This window comes from Trichechus manatus, unplaced genomic scaffold (genome assembly GCF_000243295.1).
Source record: "Trichechus manatus latirostris isolate Lorelei unplaced genomic scaffold, TriManLat1.0 scaffold00122, whole genome shotgun sequence".
NCBI classification, from domain to species: Eukaryota; Metazoa; Chordata; class Mammalia; order Sirenia; family Trichechidae; genus Trichechus; species Trichechus manatus.
Window position 1 is genome coordinate 4,872,192 of NW_004444058.1, and position 15,913 is coordinate 4,888,104.

Consider the following 15,913-nt stretch of genomic DNA (forward strand, 5'->3'; position numbering starts at 1 on the left):
CGGACCCCGCCCACAGGCCAGCGTGCGCGCCCCCGGCACGGGGCGCAGCGTGCGCGCCCCCGTCCCGTAGCCCCGAAGTGCACCGTGCGCCCCGTTCCCCACCTGTAGGATGGGGCCAGTGCGTCCCGCCCGACCAAGCCCGGTCATTTTTTTACCCCAAGAGTTCATTGAGCGCCTACTGTATGCCTTAAAAAAAAAGTTTTAAACCAGGTTTTCTTTAGCTCTGGTACAAGCTGGTGCCCCACCAGTTAGCCCACTGAAACCCTGCACGTTCAAAATGTCCTGTAAAGTTTTTTCTTTCCCATAAAGACCAGATATTGCATTGGCCAAAAAAAACCGTTGCCGTGGAGTTGACCCTCACTCCTGCCGACCCCATGTGTGTCAGAGTAGAACTGTGCCCCATAGGGTTTTCAATGGCTGAGTTTTCAGAAATGAATTGCCAGGCCTTTATTCCAAGGTGCCTCTAGGCGAACTCAAACCTCCAGCCTTTCAGTTATCAGCCAAGCTTGTTCACCACTACCATCATCTGGGAACTCCACTGTGTGCCTGCTGCCGGTGAACTATCTGGGGGACCCGAACTCTCTGTGAGAAAGGTGTATCCACCCCACAGGTAAGGAAACTGAGGGCTCACTCTGGGAGGTTGAAGGGGCAAGAGAATAAGGTGAAAACTGGCCTCCACAGTTAGGTGGTACTAGAGGGCTCTCCACAGGCTCCCACATTGCTCAGGAGGCTGATGTGGCCCCAGAGACCTCCGGCCTCCTCTCCTGCCGTCTCCCCCGGCTCATCCCACTCCAGCTCCCACTCCCTCTAAGGGCCTAACACAGCCCACTCCAGGGCCTTTGCACTTGCTCTTCCCTCCGCATGGGCATTCCACAGACACCCAAAAGCCTGGCCTCAGCTTGAATGTCACTTCCTTCGAGGGTCCCTCCCCGACTCCCTGGCTGAAGCCACCCTCCCCCAGCCTCCAGTGGCTCCATCTTATTTCCTTTTTCAGCCTCTTCATGGCAATTATCACATTCAGAAAACACTTCCTTTAAGTTTAATGCAGGGAGCCCTGGTGACACAACTGTTAATTGCTCTTCTGCTAACCGAGTAGGTTTGAACCCCTCAGCGGGTTCCAAGGGGGGAAGGCCTACAATCTGCTTCCATAAAGATTACAGCCTAGGAAGCCCTATGTGGCCATTCTACTCTGTCACATGGGGTTGCTGTGAGTCGAATCGAAGACAACATATTCAATGCTTTTCTTGTTTATTCCCCATTTCTGCTGACATAAGGTCAGGCTTCCAGGGCAGACAGAGGGTGTGTTTGGTCACATCCATGTCCCCTGAGCCCGGCACCCACCTGGCAAACAGTAGGCCCCCCACCCGCGTTCATCAGAGGCCAGAGTTCCTCCAAAAATAGCCGGGACCTAGTATATACTCAAAAGACTAGAAAGCAGAAAGTCAGAGACTTGTGCACCAATGTTCATTGCAACACTGCTCACAATAGCCAAAGGTGGAAACAACCTAAATGCCCATCAACGGATGAATGGATAAACAAAATGTGGTACATACATACAACGGAATACTACTCAGCCAGAAGGAGAAATGAAGTCTTGATCCATGCTACAGTATGGATGGAGCTTGAAGACATTTTGTTGAGTGCAATAAATCAATCACCAAAGGACAGCTATTGTATGACCTCACTTATATAAAAAGACAAGAAAAGACAAAAGCATAGAGAGCAAAGTATTAGTGGTTACCAGGACAGGGAGGGAGGGGAAGAGAAGGGGTTAACGTTGATGGAAAAATTGCATTGATTAAGGGTAGGGTTGCACAGCTGATTTATTGTAATTGCTGTCACTCTGTAACAAGTTAAACTGGCAAAAGTTGTGTGATAGATATACTCACAACCACCACCACCAAAAAAAAGAGTAGCTGCTGAGGCTGCTTATGTGCAACCAAAAACCTCATGGGATTTGGTTTCCTGGTTTGGAGGTTTAGGGTCATGGTTTCACAGAACATCCCAGTTAATTGGCCTAATAATGTGTTCAGTGCTTCTGTTCTATCTCCTAGTCCTTAGGTAGAGCCTGAGGTCTTAAAAGCTTGCAAGTGGCCATCCAAGTCACCACTATTGGTCTCTACTTGCCTGGAGCAACAGAGGAAGAAGGAGAGTCAGGAATAGTAGAAGGAAATAGAATGCGTGGCTGATTGCCTCCATGAACAACTGCCTACTTTGCTATGAGACCAGAAGAACTGGATGGTGCCCGGGTACCATTACTGAGCATTTTCATCAAAGATTCTATAGAAGAATCCTGATCAGAAGAGGGAAAAACACAGAACAGAATTTCAAATCTTCATGGACTCCAGACTTTCTAGAGCCATGGGGGCTAGATGAACCCCTGAAACTATTGCCCTGAGACAATCTTTAAATCTTAAACCAAAAATATCCCCTGAAGTCTTCTTGAAACCAACAATAGTTTAGCTTAACTAGTAAAATATGTCTGCCTTGAGGATTACACTGTTTTAAGAACTATCTATACAAAATCAGAGTGACAACAGCAACTCGAGAGATTAGATAGGAACCTTAGAGGACAACGAGTTTATGTTAATGAGGGAGGACCAATTCAGAAAAGGAGGGTGAGAATGGTTGCACAACTGGAAGAATGTAATCAATGTCACTGAATTGTACGTGTAGAAACAGTGGAATTGGCGTATGTTTTGCTATGTATATTCTCAAAAAAAAAAATTAAAAAAAATTAAAACAGCAGGGAAAATAAAACTGAGTTTGTGGCCATGTCCACAGGTACAGGGCTGGACCTTGGAGTTGGTTCTGACCCTCATTCCAGTGGCCTTCCCACCCCTCCTCCTCATTCTCAAAGTACTGACGAAGGACTGTCTGTGCCACCAGATCTCCTAATGCTGAGGCCAGAGTTCTCTAGACTGTCAGGTGGGAGTTCTGTTTGTTGATCCTCACAAGCTCAGGCCAGAGGCCATGTGCTCAGCAGCTATTTTGGTTCCTGGCAGCTTCAGGTAGAATTCTGAAAATCTGAGAGCTGGCTGGCCTGGCCTTGGAAGCCAGACACAAGCCAAGTGCGAGATGAGAACAGATCAAAAACCACCCAAACTCTGGTTTTACAATGCAGACATGTAACAAGTGCCTGGTGCAGAGAGCAAGGGAGTCCCTGGGTGGTGCAAACAGCAAACATGTTCAGCTGCTAACCAAAAGGTTGGAGGTTCAAGTCCACCCAGAGGCAGCTTGGAAGAAAGGTCTGGCAATCTGCTTCCAAAAAATCAACCATTGAAAACCCTATGGAGCAGTTCTACTCTGACACACATGGGGTCGCCAGGAGTCAGAGTCAACTGGATGGCAGCTGGTTTGGTTTTTTGAGTTTTGCAAAGTACAAGCTTTGCTAGAAATCTGGGAGGGGACAAGGAGAGGAAAGCCACAGCTGGGTCTAATTTTCCCCTATTGCACCGGCAGGAAAGAGAGTAGATGATGCCCAGGATTGTGGTGGTGGGGAGAGATTGAGAGTCACCCGCTGCTGCTGGCCGTGGCTGGAGAGAAAGACTAATGTCCCCTGGGCCCCAACCACACGCAGGCCCTGTTTTAAACACTTCAGCTGTGTTCTTCTTAAACCTTGCCAAAACAAAAGGGAGGGGCTGTTATGATCACATTTTGCAAGTGAGGAAACTGAAGCTCAGGGAGCTAAGCCACGTGCCCCAGGTCACACATGGGTGTCCTTGTGATTGTTGTTGCTATTAACTGGCTCGAGTCAGCTCTAAGTCATGGTGACCCCATGCACAACAGAACGAAATGCTGCCCGGTCCTGTGCCATCCTCATGATCGGTTGTGGATCAAACCATTGGGATCCATAGGGTTTTCGTTGGCTGATTTTCAGAAGTTGATCTTCAGGCCTTTCTTACTAGTCCATCTGAGTCCGGAAGCTCCACTGAAACCTGTTCAGCCTCCTAGCCACATGAAAGCCTCCAGTGACAGTCAGTGTGGCTTTGCAGGAGGTGCACTGGCCGGGAATCGAACCTGGAAGGTGATAATTCTACCACTGAACCACCACTGCCCCCATGCAATGTCTAAAATAGGAGTCTTAGCCTAGATAATATTGTCAGGCAGTATATCATCATAGGATGAGGTTTTTTTTTTTTGTTTGTGTGTTTTTTTAATGAAATGTGTGCTTGGACGTGAAAAGACGAGCATGATAATATTGCTAAGTCAATCAACGAATGGTACATCCGGTCCGTGCCGCCCCAGGCCACCTCCTTCTTACACTGCTGTAATTCCACATTCATTTATGTGATCATATAGCTGCCATCTGTCTCTCCCCTGGATTGTGAGTCCTGGGAGGGCAGGGAGGAGGTTGGCCTTGGTCACTGCTTGGCACAGGGCCCCGCACACATTAAAACCTATTTAAAAAAAAATTGCTGTCAAGTCCATTCCAACTCATAGCTGACCCTATAGGACAGAGTAGAACTGCCCCTAGGGTTTCCAAGGAGTGGCTAGTGGATTCGAACTGCCAATCTTTTGGTTAGCAGCCATGGCTCTTAACCAGTGAGCCACCAGGGCTGTCAGTAAACGTACTGAGTCAAGCAAAATCCACCACACCAGAGGCTGGCTCAGGAAAGATGTTAAGTATCTCTCTGGCCTCCCTCTCCCCACAGCACTGGGGGTCTTTGCAGGCCTTCAGTGGCTCAGGCCTGAACTCAGACCCTGCGCACCAGGCTCAGACCCTGCCCCTGGGGTCTCGAAGTCTCTCTGGGCTTTTCCAGCAGCTGTTGGGCAAGGCAGTAGGAGGGAAGGTTTAAAAAAATGCCAGAGTCAGTTCTTGCCTCACTTCAGGGGGAGGCAAGAGAATCATTGTCAGCATCAGCTCAAGGCTGATTCCTGTGAGGCGAAGTTCAGACATATCCCTCCACCCTCCACCTTTTTACCAATTCTGACACCAGCCATCCCTCCCACAGCACTCTCTACGTCTCTGCTGGATTTGATAATGGCCACACAGAACTCACAGACTATAGTCACAGTTTTTATTAGGAAAGTTACAGGCTACAACTCAGGAATCAGGATCAGGAAGCATGTAGGCAGAGTCTCCCTTCTTCAGTACAGGGGAGATCTTTGAGCTCCTCTCAGGCCCCCAAAAACGGGCTCCTCTCTCGGCCCTCAGCTGGCCTCTGCCCTGCTTGAACAAGTGTTACAAACCTCTTTTAGCTCTGCCGATGAGTGCCCAGAGGCATCCCACTCCACCAGGAACCCTCCTGCTCAAAGGCACTCAGCTCTCTCGCTGCATAGGTCAGCATGCCCAGTATAGCTGTCTCACTCCATGGGCTGGGAAGCCCACCACCGTCTCACACTGGGCTCCTGATTCTGCTGTTGCTGTTTCTCTGCTGCGCTTGCCATCGCTTCTCGTCACTTCATGCCTCCCCCAGTGTTACAGTTCTCTGTCTCCTAGTCTAGGAGGTTCCCAGCACAGGGACCCTGGGTCCAAAGGATGTGCTCCACTCCTGGCTCTTCTTCTTGGTAGTGAGGTCCCCCTTCTCCACCTCTGGGATGGCCTAGCAGGTTGGCAAAACTGACCAATCCCCTCGTTAGGGTTCCATACACCTTATTTACGTGGTCCCACTTCTGCAAGTATTCCATGCACCTCATTTACATTATTGGCAGGCTGTCAAATCCCTTTGGTGGGCCACAAGCACCTTATTTGCATAGCCCCACCAATCATTTTGTAGGAATACAAGACAATGCATGCCTAGAAGGGCTATATTAAGTAACTCACTGCACTGCAGAAGGTGACCTGGAGGTCCCTTGAGGATCACACAGTACCCTACTGGGGCTCCTTGTTTTTGACTCCATTGAGGGAAATTGAGGCCTGGTGGGGACTGGAGGGGTCTGTCGCCGAAATGGGCAGTTTTGGCAGATACGTGGCTTTTGAAGGGTGTGTTATGGATTGAATTGTGTCCCCCTAAAATACATATTGCAATCCTAAACCCTCTACCTGTGGATGTGATCCTGATTGGGATCGGGGTTTCCTTGTTATATTAATGAGGCCACATCAGTATAGGGTGTGTCTTAAGGCAATCCCTTTTGAGATATAAAAGGAACAGATTAAGCATAGAATCAAGGAAGCACAAATGGGAGAAGACAGAGGCCGTGTGGAGATGGCCAAGGAGCCGAGGAAGAGAAGCTGAAAGAGACAAGGACTTTCCCCTAGAACTGACAGAGGGAGCCTTCCCCTAGAGCCAGAGCCCTGAATGCAGAGACTTTTGGCCTCCTAAATCATCTGAGAAGCTAGACTATATGAAAAAGAACATGGCATCAGAATTGGAGGAAGACTCATTAACAACCTGTGATATGCAGATGACATAACCTTCCTTGCTGAAAGTGAAGAGGACTTGAAGCACTTACTGATGAAGATCAAAGACTACAACCTTCAGTATGGATTACACTTCAACATAAAGAAAACAAAAATCCTCACAATTGGACCAATAAGCAACATTATGATAAACAGAGAAAAGACTGAAGTTGTCAAGGATTTCATTTTACTTGGATCCACAATCAACGCCCATGGAAGCAGCAGTCAAGAAATCAAACGACATATTGCGTTGGGCAAATCTGCTGCAAGAGACCTCTCTAAAGTGTTGAAAAGCAAAGATGTCACCTTGATGACTAAGACGCACCTGACCCAAGCCATGGTATTTTCAATCACCTCATATGCATGTGAAAGTTGGACAATGAGTAAGGAAGACTGAAGAAGAATTGATGCGTTTGAATTATGGTGTTGGCAAAGAATATTGAATATACCACGGACTGCCAAAAGAATGAACAAGTCTGTCTTTGAAGAAGTACAGCCGGAATGCTTTTTGGAAGCAAGGATGGTGAGATCTTGTCTCATGTAATTTGGACATGTTATCAGGAGGAACCAGTCCCCGGAAAAGGACATCATGCTTGGTAAAGTAGGGGCGCAGGGAAAAAGAGAAAGACAGTCAACAAGATGGATTGACACAGTGGCTGCAACAATGGGCTCAAGCATAATGATTGTGAGGATGGTGCAGGAACGGGCAGTGTTTTGTTCTGCTGTACATAGGATCGCTGTGAGTCACAACCGACTCAACAGCGCCTGACAACAACAACAAAGCCTCCTGAACTGTGAGATTATTGTCGATTGATTTGTGTCCCCCCGTACTAGATAACTAAGACAGAGACAATAAAATCCGGTTCCTTAAAGCAACCCATTTGTGGTATTTCTGGTATAGCAACACTAGGGAACTAAGACAGGGTGAGTATGCCTTTCGTCTCCATGCATGTGTTCAAGAGGCCCCCACAGGCCTTTAGGGGACCTCAGGCCGGAAGACGAGGAGATGCTTTTGGCAATTGGCTACTGTGCCCATACCCCCCCAGCTCGGAGGGTCTACTAACCACAGTGCTCCTCCCACTCCCATCCTGTCCCCACTCCTGACACTAGGCGTGACAACTCTGAGGCTGGGTCTGCTTCTCTTCAGGCGCTCAATTAATGCATAAGAAGCAGGAGATGTGGGAGCCGCGGACAGGCTGGGCCAGGCAGGCCCCATTCTCTGCCTGAGGAAATTCGGTCATGAAAGAACTTTTCTGCGCTTCTCCTAGGGGATCTCTTTGCTTCTTCTAACTCTGGGATATGGAATCTGATAAGGTCAGAGCCTGTGTCCCCTGTTGTGGGCTAAATTGTATCCCCAAAAAGATAGATTGAAGTCCTAACCCCCAGTACCTGTGAATGTGACCTTGTTTGTTGTTGTTGTTAGTTGCCCTTGGTTCGGACCCCGACTCATGGTGATCCCCCACACAAGGGAATGAAATGCCGCCCGGTCCTGCGCCATCCCCACGATTGGTTGCAGATCAAACCATTGTGACCCATAAAGTCACATAGGCAGTGACGGCTCAGTAGTAGAATTCTTGCTTTCCACACAGGGGACCCAGATTCGATTCCCGGCCAGTTCACCTCATGTGCAGCCACTACTCGTTTGTCAGTGGAGGCTTGTGTGTGGATCTGATGTTGAATAGGTTTCAGGGGAACTTCTAGACTAAGACCTGGAGACAAAAGACGTATTTACCCTGTATTAGTTCCCTAGTGCTGCTGTAACAGAAATACCACGAGTGGATGGCTTCAAAGAACAGAAATTTCTAGGTAGAAAGGCCTGGTGATGAACTTCCAAAAATCAGCCCATGAAAACCCTATGGATCACAATGGTTTGATCCACAACCAACCATGGGGATGGTACAGAACTGGGCGGTATTTCATTCCATTGTGCATGGGGTCACCATGAGTTGGGGCTACCTCAACAGCAGTAAACAACCACAACAAAATAGAAGGACTGGTTCAAGGGATTGGAAAGGATGAGGATTTACAAGCATCAGGTACAGCTAGATCCAGGGTTAAACACGGCATGACTCTAAAATAAACAGATGACCATGTCTGTACCCTATCACCTCACTCCAGCTCTGCAATCCCAGAAACATCCCCGGGAAATCTTTGCTGAGCCTGGGTCCTGTGTCCATGTGAGGAAGGAAGGGGGAACTGGGCTGAACAGCCCCATGTGGTGGCCTTCGCAAACCCTCACACCTTATGCTCCTACGAGTCAGAGTTGAGATGGCTTAGATATGAAAGGAACAATTACAGCGTGGCACAAATCAGGTAATGATGTAAATCAGCACAAGATACAGAACTTCAAAGTATAAGAAAGGGAATGATTAGCTAGCTTACTTGGGGGAGGGAGGTCAGAGAGGAGTTCACTGAGCAGGTATGTGATAGTGAAGGTTCCTCCAATCGCTGGGACAGAATCCAAACTCCAAGTGGATTGAACAACAAAGAGAAATTTCTTGGGCTTCCATACATGGAAAGTTAGGACTATGGATTCAGATATAGCTGGATCCAGGAGTTCAAACTACAGCTCCCTTTTCACCAAGCTGCTCCACTGTCTTATGTATATTGGATTTGCTCCACACAAAGATTCTTCCAGAATATGGATTCTGATGACACTGGGCTTTGCATTTTAACAACGCAGTAAATGGAGCGCTTCTCTCCCAGTCCCCAGGATTCTTCCCAGAAGAGATTCTGATTGGCTTTGGTAGGTCACATGCTCCTCCTTGAACCAATCACTACAGGGAGGGGGATGGAGAACAATGATTGGCCACCCTTATGTTGAAAGGGCAGACAAAACTGCAGTGACCACAGTGCACCACACGGGGTCACCCAAGCAGAGTTTTTAAGGTTGAATAGGAGTTTGCCAGTTGGCAAAGAAGGATCCTGCACATAGAAAAGTCAGAAAAACAACCCAATTAAAAAATAGGCAAAGGACTTGAATAAACATTCCTCCAAAGAAGACACACAAAACCAATAAGCACATGAAAAGATGCTCTACGTCATTAATCATTGTTATTGTTAGTTAGCTCTGACTCATGGCAACCCCATATACAGCAGAACAAAATGTTGCCCAGTCCTGCACCATCTTCACAATCGTTGGGATGCCCAAGTCCATTGTTGAGGCCATTGAGTATTTTGAGTGCCCCTAGAGGACTCATCTTCCAGCACTATATTAAACAATATTCTGTTGTGATCCGTAGAGTTTTCATTGGCTGATTTTTAGAAGTCAATCACCAGGCCTTTCTTAGTCTTAGTCTGGAAGCTCTGCTGAAACCTGTCCATCATGGCTGACCCTACTGGTATTTGAAATACAAGTGGTATAGCTTTCAGAATCATTGTTTTTGCTGTTAGGTGCCATCGAGTCAGCCCGGACTCATAGAGACCCCATCTGCAACAGAAAAAAAGTTGCCCAGTCCTGCCCCTTCCTTACAATTGTTGCTGTGTTTGAGCCCATTTTTGAAGCATCACAGCAACACCCAAGCCACCACAGTACAACAAACTGACAGACAGGGGGAGGCATTAACCATTGTTGTTGTGTGCTATTAAGTCGCTTCCGACTCATAGCGATCCTATAGGACAGAGTAAATTGCCCTATAGGTTTCTTTATGGGAGAAGATTGCCAGGTCTTTTCTCCAGTGGAGCCACTGGATGGATTCGAACTGCCAACCTTTCCCTTAGCAGCTGAGTGTTTAACCACTGGGCCACCAGGGCTCCTGCTTGGTAGAGATGATTATTTCTCTTTTCAAGTAGAAGGTGTTGCCTGATTAGGGTCTGTGCCCTGGAGCAGTTGAGCCAATGAACTGTACTCCAAGTCAGAAAGAGAAAGTTTATTAGGAGGTGACACCAATGGGGAGGCCAACAGCAACAGAGGCTGTCTTTATGGAGTCCCAAAAAGCAATTTTTACGTCAGAGCTTGTATATCATTTTTGCAAGGATTACGTAGCCCACCAATGGTTGGATGAGTATACATCATAAAACGACTACAAGAAACTCTTTATTAAACTAAAGATATGCATACCGGACATCTGGACTCTAATCTTCATGTTTGTAACAGGCAAAAAAAACTTATATAAAAATCTCTCGGCTGGTGGAACTGGCCTGCCAAGCTTACTCTGACCGAAATAAGAAGCCAGAAAGAAAGTTGCAGACCAAAAGTGCCAGGAAGCTTTCCTAGCTGCCATCTTGCAGGCTGAAGGCCGTCTCTCAAGGGAACAAAGAAAAGGAGGGAGACCAAGGCCAGAAGAGCTGAAAAGGCCCCACACCCCTTTGGAAAGAGACCAGTGCAGCTAGTATAATAAAAAAAAGGACACTGAAAGTGAGCCTGTACAAAACGCCAAGAAAAAAACTTACAGGTTACTTAGAGTATCATTATGGCGTTAGTTATGTTAAGCTCTCAATCGCCCATTTTGAAAAGGAGAAAATATGTTGCGAGGTATTAGAGTCACAAAGGGAAGGGGAAAACGTGCCTGACCACTCAGATCCTTCTGCTGGACGCTCAGGCCCTTCTCCTCTCAGCCAGGCCCCAGAGGAAGAGATTCAGTGCCTCCTGCCCTAAGCCTGTCTGGTGGGAGGCGGCTGGATCTGCAAGTTCCTGTCCCCTCACAGGTCTCTGCCACCTGGCACAGGGGAATCTTTTATCTAGAAGCTGAGCTTTGAGGGCTCCCCATGCCGACTCAAATAGTCCTTTCAGCCGGAAGCCCCGGCCCTGGGCTGGGTGAGAAAAAGCTCTCAGGCTGTTCCCAAGACTCAGCAGGCTGGGAGAGGGGTGGGCCCTGAAGGGGTGCACCTATTGCTCCGTTTGCAAACCTGAAGGCATGTGGCCAGAGGCCAGAACCCTCCAGGGCCGCCCTACCAGGACTCTCCTGGGAACTGAGGCTGTGTATGAAACTACACCAGAGATCACCTGGGAGCAGAAATTAACTATTCAAATAAACGTCTATGTTTAAAGGAATCGCTGTAGCTAATACTTGCTAAAGAGGAGGGAGTTGTTACTGGTGTCTTTGGCCCTCTAGTCAATTCCAACTGACCGCAATCCCATGTGTTACAGAGTAGAACTGCTCCATAGGGTTTTTTTGACTGTAATCTTTATGGAAGCAGATCATCAGGCCTTTCTTCTCGTGCTACTGGGTAGGTTTAAACCACCAACCTTTGGGTTACCAGCTGAGCTCAGTTTGTGCCACCTAGAGACCTTGTCATCACAGGGTCCCTATGAATTGAAATTGATTCCACAGCAACAGGGTTTTTTTTTGAAACTTTTTTTTTTTTTAACTTTAGATGAAGGTTTACAGAACAAACTAGCTTCTCATTAAATAGTTAGTACACATTGTTTTATGACATTGGTTAACAACCCCTATGACATGTCAACACTCTCCCTTCTCGACCTTGGGTTCCCTATTACCAGCTTTCCTGTCCCCTCTTGCCTTCTAGTCCTTGCCCCTGGGCTGGTGTGCCCCTTTAGTCTCATTTTGTTTTATGGGCCTGTCAAAATCTTTGGGTGAAGGGTGAACCTCGAGTGACTTCATTACCGAGCTAAAAGGGTGTCTGAGGGCCATACTCTTGGGGTTTCCCCAGTCTCTATCAAGCCAGTAAGTCTGGTCTTTTTTTGTGAGTTAGAATTTTATTCTGCATTTTTCTCCAGCTCTGTCCGGGACCCTCTATTGTAATCTCTGTCAGAGCAGTCAGTGGTGGTAGCCGGGCACCATCTAGTTGTACTGGACTTAGTCTGGTGGAGGCCGTGGTAGTTGTGGTCCACTAGTCCTTTGGACTAATCTTTCTCTTGTATCTTTAGTTTTCTTCATTCTCCCTTGCTCTCGAAGGGGTGAGACCAGTGGAGTATCTTAGATGGCTGCACACAGGCTTGGAAGACTCCAGACGCTACTGACCAAAGTAGAATGCAGAACATTTTCATTGTAAACTATGTTATGCCAATTGAGCTAGATGTTCCCTGAGACCATGGTCCCCACAGCCCTTAGCCCAGCAATTGGGTCCCTCAGAGAGTTTGGATGTGTCTATGGAGCTTCCATGACCTTGCCTTATACAAGTTGTGCTGGCTTCCCCAGTGTTGTGTACTGTCTTACCCTTCACCAAAATTACCACTTATCTATGGTCTAGTGTTTTTCCATCCCTACCCCTCCCCTCCCTCATAACCATCAAAGATTGTTTCTTTTTGTGTGTAAACCTTTTCATGAGTTTTTACAGTAGTGGTCTCATACAATATTTGTCCTTTTGTGATTGACTTATTTCACTCAGCGTAATGCCTCCAGATTCATCCATGTTACGAGATGCTTCACAGATTCATCATTGTTCTTTATCGTTGAGTAATACTGCATTGTGTGTATGTACCATAGTTTGTTTATCCATTCATATGTTGATGGACATCTAGGTTGTTACCACCTTTTTGCTATTGTGAACAATGCTGCAGTGAACATGGGTGTCTTAGTCATCTATTGCTGTTACAACAGAAATACCACAAGTGGATGGCTGTAACAAAGAGAAATTTATTTCTTCACAGTAAAGTAGGCTAAAAGTCCAAATTCAGGGTTTCAGCTCCAGGGGAAGGCTTTCTTTCTGTCGGCCTTCTCATCAATGTTCCCCCGGACTAGGAGCTTCTCCGTGCAGTGACCCTGGGTCCAAAGGACATGCTCTGCTCCTGGCACTGCTTTCTCAGTGGTATGAGGTCCCCAAGTCTCTCTGCTCACTTCTCTCTTTTATATCTCATGAGACTGCCTCAGGACACAGTCCAATCTTGTAGATTCAGTCCTGCCTCACTAACACAACTGCCGCCTATCCTCCCTCATTGACATCATAGAGGTGGGATTTACAACATATAGGAAAATCACACAATACTGTGAATCATGGCCCAGTCAAATTGATACACACATTTTTGGGGGGACATAATTCAATCCATGACAATGGGCGTGCATATGTCTATTTGTGTGATGACTCTTATTTCTCTAGAATATTTCCTAGGAGTGGGATTGCTGGATCATATGGTATTTCTATTTCTAGCTTTTTAAGGAAGCACCATTTCATTTTCCAAAATGGTTGTATCATTGTGCATTTCCACTAGCAGTGCATACAGACTCTCCAACATTTGTTATTTTCTGTTTTTTTGATTCGTGCCAGTGACGCTGGGGTGAGATGGTATCTCATTGTGGTTTTGATTTGCATTTCTCTAATGGCTAGTGATCGTGAGCATTTCCTCATATGTCTGTTGGCCGCTTGAATGTCTTCTTTGGTGAAGTGTCTGTCTGTTTCCTTTGACCATTTTTTAATTGGATTATTTGTCTTTTTGTGATAGAGGTGTTGGATTTTCTTGTAGATTTTAGAGATTAGACCTTTGTTGGATTTGTCATAGCCAAAATTTTTTTATTAGTCTATAGGTTCTCTTTTCACTCTTTTGGTGAAGTCTTTTGATGAGTGTAAATGTTTAATTTTTAGAAGATCCCAGTTATCTAGCTTATCTTCTAGAGTTTGTATGTTGTTGATTATGGTTTGTATCCTGTTAAGGCCATGTATTAGGGCCTCTAGCATTGATCCTATTTTTTCTTCTATGAACTTTATGGTTTTTGGCTTTATATTTAGATCTTTGACATATTTTGAATTAGTTTTTGTGTATGGTATGAGGTATAGGTCCTGTTTCATTTTTTTTTTGCAGATGGACATCCAGTTTTGCCAGCAAAAAAGATTATCTTTTCCCCATTTGATGGACTTTGGGCCCTTGTCAAAGATCACGTGACTATAGGTGGATGGATTTACATCTGGGTTCTCAGTTCTGTTCCACTGGTCAATATATCTGTCTTTGTACCAGTACCAGGCTGTTTTGACTACAGTAGCTGTATAGCAGGTTCTGAGGTCAGGTAGTGTAAGCCCTTACTTTATTCTTCTTCTTCAATAGTGCTTTACTTACTCGGGGCTTCTTTCCTTTCCGTATAAAGGGAATGATTAGTTTTTCCATTTCTCTAAAGAATGTTGTTGGTATTTGGATCAGGATTGCATGGTATTTGTAAATTGCTTGGGTAGAATTGTCATTTTCACAATGTTGAGTCTACCTATCCATGAGCATGGTATATTTTTCCATTTATGTAGATCTCTTTTGGTTTCTTACAGTAGTGTTTTGTAGATATCTTTATATAGGTCTTTTACACCCCTGGTTAGATTTATTTCTAAGTATCTTAATTTTTTAGGGGCTATTATAAATGGTATTGTTTTCCTGATTTCCTTTTAATCATTCTCTTTACTGGTGTATAGGAATCCAACTGATTTTTGTGTTTATCTTGTATCCTGCTACCTGCTGAATCTTTCTATTAGTTCCAGTAGTTTTCTCGTGGAGTCTTAAGGCAATTGGTTTTAAGAAGTCCTGGTGGCGTAACGGATAAGCACTCAGACGCTAACAGAAAGGTTGGAGGTTCAAACCCACACAGCAACTCTGCAGGAGAAAGGGCTGACAATCTGCTTGTAAAGATTAGTCAAGAAAATCCTATGGGGCAGTTTCACTCTGTCACACAGACTCGTTATGAGTTGGAATCGACTTGATGGCACTCAACGGCAACACAACAGGGACTTTGTGGGTGGGGTTGTTGCTGTTGTTGGGTGCCATTGAGTCAATTCCAACTCATAATGACCTTACATATAACAGAATGAAACGTTGCCAGCTCCTGCACCATCCTCACAATCATTGTTATGTTTGAGCCCATTGTGGCAGCCACTGTGTCAGTCTATCTCACTGAGGGTTTCCCTGTTTTGTGCTGACCACCAAAAAGATATGTCTGAGTCCTAACCCCCAGCACCTGTGAGTGGGACCTTGTTTAGAAATAGAGTCTTTGCAGACATCATTAAATGAAGGATCTTGAGATGAGATCATCCTGGATTTAGAGTGGGCCCTGAATCCAAAGACAAATACATAAATAGATACCTGCCATCCACTTGCCTCCAACTCACGGTGACCTTATATACAACAGAGTGAAATGTTTCCTGGTCCTGCATCATCCTCACTATTGCCAGCATGTTTGAGTTCATCATTGCAGGTGTTGTGTCAATCCATCTCACCCAGGGTCTCCCTCGCCCTCACTGGCCCTATACTTCACCAAACATGAGGTCCTCCTCCAGCGATTGATCCCTCCTGATGACAAGTCAAAAGCAAGGGAGTTGGATAATGTTCTCTTGTGATCCACAGGTTTTTCATTGGCTGATTTTCAAAAGTAGATTGTCAGGTTTTTCTTCCTAGTCTGTCTTAGTCCGGAAGTGCTGCTGAAACTTGTCCACCATGGGTGACTCTGCTGGTATTTGAAATACTGGTGGCATAGCTTCCAGCATCACAGCAACACACAAGCCACCACAATGTGACACATTGACCCATAGGTGGTGGAAGTCCAATGACAAGTGTCATAAGAGAAAGGAGAGGGAGCGCCTCCAGAAGGAACCAACCTTGCCAACACCTTGATCTCAGACTTCTGGCCCAGAACTGCAAGAGGATAAATTTCTGTTGTTTTAAACCACCAAGTTTGTGCCCATTTGTTATGGCTACCC